Below are 4069 nucleotides of genomic sequence, written 5' to 3'. Positions count from 1 at the left end.
AATCATGTGAAGATGCATCCACAACGATGAGGTGTCTAGTGTGCTAAATTTTTGCCACAATGATGCTTGTGGTGGTCACTTCTCTATGAAGAAAACCGCTGCAAAAATCTTACAATGCGGCTTTACTGGCCCACTTTTTTCAAAGACGCCAGTGATTTCTGTCGTTCTTGTATAAGGTGCCAAAAGTTAGGTTCCTTATCCCGTCGACACATGATGCCCTTGAACCCAATTCTTGTTATCGAAATATTTGATTTTTGGGGGATAGACTTCATGGGACCATTTCCACCTTCTTTTGGCTACCCTTACATTCTTCTCGCTGTGGATTATGTTTCCAAATGGGTCAAGGATGTACCCTGTCAAACCAATGATAACGCTACAATTGTCAAATTCTTGAAAGAAAATGTGTTATCAAGGTTCGGAACTCCTCGCGCTATCATCAGTGATCAAGGCACTCATTTTTGCAACAGATCTTTTGAAGCTCTTATGCGCAAGTATGGTGTACTTCATAAAGTTGCAAATGCCTATCATCCACAGACTAATGGTCAAGTTGAGTTAGCCAATAGGGAGATAAAACACATTCTGGAAAAGACGATAAATCCTGACTGCAAAGATTGATATACACGTCTTCTAGACGCTCTTTGGGCATACCGCACTGCTTTCAAATCCCCTCTTAGAATGTCTCCCTATCGGCTTGTCTTTGGAAAATTCTGTCATTTACCTGTCGAGCTCGAGCATAAAGCTTATTGGGCTATCAAAGCCCTAAACTTTGATCTGAATGCCGCAGGTATCAATTGCAAACTCCAATTGTCCAAAATTGAGGAGTTGAGAAACGATGCATACAACAATTCCAGGAATTATAAAGCGAATTAAAAATCGCTCACGATAAACAAAATCCTGCTGTAACGACCCAAATCCGCTAATAAGGCTTAAGGGCCTTAATTAGCATGCCAGGAAGGCATGATGGGATTTATGTGTGACTTTGATGAGTTAAATGCATGATTATGATTTAAAGCATGTTATATGACTATTTGTTTATCTGAGATGCATGACTATGTATATTAGTATGCATGTAGGCCCGGATCGTGTTAGAAGGGCATAACTGTAATTTTGGCCATGTTGGGCATAGCTGTATTGATATGTGATGATTGTTGAGACCACATTGTGATGTGGATGTATCTGTGATTTGTGACTCGAGGCGATCCCAGTGAGCAGGCTAGTGGAAAAGTCATGGCGGGAATTTATACCCGGCTCGGGGCGAGCCTGGGGGTATAAGCAGGAATTTAGAGAATAGATTGAGATTAATTTTGATGATGGGGGATACTTATTTGGTGATTTATCAGGTGTTGGAAAGCAACGGGAAAATATTAGAGACACTTGAGGATTAGCGGGAATTGGGTGAATTACTAGAATGGCCCTACTTGGACAAAAGGATTTAGAATTATTAGGGAGGGCATTTTGGTCAATTGTCTTTTAAAGATAGATTTTATAAGGCTTTATATAGTGAGTGGGATTTTTAGAGAGTGGGAAAGCTGAAGGGAAAAGAAAGAAAAAGGAAAGAAAAGAAAAGAGAGAAAAACAGAGGGTTTTCCAAAGGATCGGTTTGTGCATTTTTGCACCATTCCTCTCCATTTTTCTTGGGGCAAAGCTCAGTGGAGAGCTAGGATAGGCTGAGCATCAAGGATCTTGGGTTAGACTTGAATATTTGGTAAGGATTAGCAAGAACACATCAACTTTTGAGGTAAGTTTTTAGACATTTCAGTTTTAAGGGTTTTGATGGTTTGAGCTGTGTTTTGAGCTGAGTTGATGGGAATTTTAGGGACTTTCTGGGCAAGCTTTGAGGATGAACAAGCTAAGGAGGTCTAGGGTTGAATCAAGGTCGAAATTTGCATCAATGGTAAGAATTCTAAGCCTTTAACCTTGTTGTTGATTGAATTTCTGGGTTTAGGGTTGTTCATGGTGAATTTTGAGATTTGGGTTGAATGTGCTTGGGTTTTGAGTTCTTGGGATGCTTGGGATGAGTGTGAGGTGTTTATAAGCTTGATTTTGGGTTTGGAAAAGGTTTGGACAAGTTTGGAGTTGAATTGGTTGAAGGAAATCGCAAGAAGCGATTTTTGGGTTCTGCTGGGCTGCAACTAGCGCTACAGTGCTAGTCAGTGGGCGCTGTAGCGCTAGCCCCTGTTCTGGGGGGTGTGTTCTGCTTGTAGCGCTACAGCGCCCTCTTTAGAGCGCTGTAGCGCTGCACTGTTCACAGAAGTGGATTTTTGGGTTTTTGATGAGGGATTTTGACCTAGGGTTCGGGGCTCGATTCCGCCACTTTGTTTTGGGGATCTAGGACTTCCCGGGGGCTCGGGAGTGGTCCCGAGGCTAGGTATTCGGACTTGGGATTCGGTGTTGACTTTGACCTATGTTTGTGCCTAGGTGTGCGCTAAGGCTCGAGTGGGATCGTGCTCAAGGAGTCAGGTGATCTAAGCTATCGAATTGAAAGGTAAGAAAACTATAACACTCGTAGGATAGGGCGTGGGCCCATAGTGTGATTGCGGGGCATGGCCCTATATTGCATGATGAGATGATTGCCGGGCACGGCCCTATATTTCATTACATGTTAGGGTGCAGACTTAAATGAATTGATATTTGTTTGAATGTTATTTGATTTATGCTATATGTGATTATAGTGAAATGAACGGCTATGGCCGAGGGCGGCAAGGCCGAGAACGGCAGCGGGGCCGGAAGTAACACTTAGCATATGGGATGCTTATAGTCAGGGTAGGACCCAGAGGATACATGTGAGATCCTTACGGTAAGGACCGAGACCCCAGGCTTTGGTAAGGCTTCTAGGGCGGCATGGCCGTGTTTGCTTAGTCTAATGGTTGACTTGTTTATCTGTGGATTATCTGATATAATAAACTGTATAAATTGCATATGTTATGTTTTGCATGAGTTTTCTTGCTGGGCTTCGGCTCACGGGTGCTTTGTGTTGCAGGTAAGGGCAAAGGCTGAGTCAACCAACCATGAGTATGGAGAGCGTGAAGCGACGCGTACATGTTTGGCCTGCTTGACTGCTTTGGTTGGGGGTTTATACGAGAAATGGCTGTAATAACCTATGATTTTTATAACTAGTCAACTGTAAACTTATTTTAAGATGTATAGTTTTCAAACCTTATTTTGGGATCCCAAATGTTTAATACTAGAAGTTTTAATGAAACGACGCATTTCCAAAGATTACAGCCTTAACTTTTTATTAGTCACACTTTTGATTTAAAAACCTCGGTTAGCGAGTTCATTGCACAGTTTTGTCTTAAAACTCACTTGGTAACGGCTCTAAGGTAGTAGGGCGTTACACCTGCAGAAACACTTTGAGCTAAATTAGAAAGTGCATCTGTATGATTCTCGCTTGTACTTGCACCCCAGTAAATTGCGATCGCGATGGACTGGTCCATTTGTAGTGAAGCAAGTATTTCCCAACGTTTCTATTGAGGTCGAGGACCCAACCGATGGGAGAATTTTTCGAGTCAATGGCCAGAGACTGAAGCATTACATTGAGAGTGTGAGTCATGTTCAAGAGGTCCTTCTTAAGGACCCAATTTATACACTCTGAAGTTCTGAATGGTTTGTTTGTTTGTTCTTTTTATTTTTTTCTTTATTTTTTCTGTCTTTCTTTTATTTTTGTATGTTATTCGTTTTTCTATTTTTTTGTTTTGGGGTATTGTTATCGGGCTATTTACGCTCTTGCCTCATGGACATGGTCATCATCCAGGTGTTCTCTTTTACTACCTTTTCCATTGATTATTCATTTTGACATTGAGGACACTGTTTGATTTTTGGTTGGGGGTGGTGAGCATTATTAGCATTCATTTGAAAAATCTTATTGTCGAGTTGAATTTTTAAGTCAAATTTACCCAAGCATGAGTACAACTTGTTGGTTTGATTAAGATTTTACTATGTTTAGCTATTAAGAGGTGATTTTTAGAGTTCTTTTGTGCACTTTCCAAACATGTGATAAATTAGTTGTTAACACAAATTGTTGAGAGAAATTTTAAGTTTAAAGTTTTTCATTTCTTGGTGAGTTGTG

This window comes from Humulus lupulus, chromosome 7, assembly GCF_963169125.1.
Source record: "Humulus lupulus chromosome 7, drHumLupu1.1, whole genome shotgun sequence".
In the NCBI taxonomy this organism is placed as follows: Eukaryota; Viridiplantae; Streptophyta; class Magnoliopsida; order Rosales; family Cannabaceae; genus Humulus; species Humulus lupulus.
The sequence above is the reverse complement of the archived record's forward strand: the minus strand, read 5'-3'. Positions refer to the sequence as shown.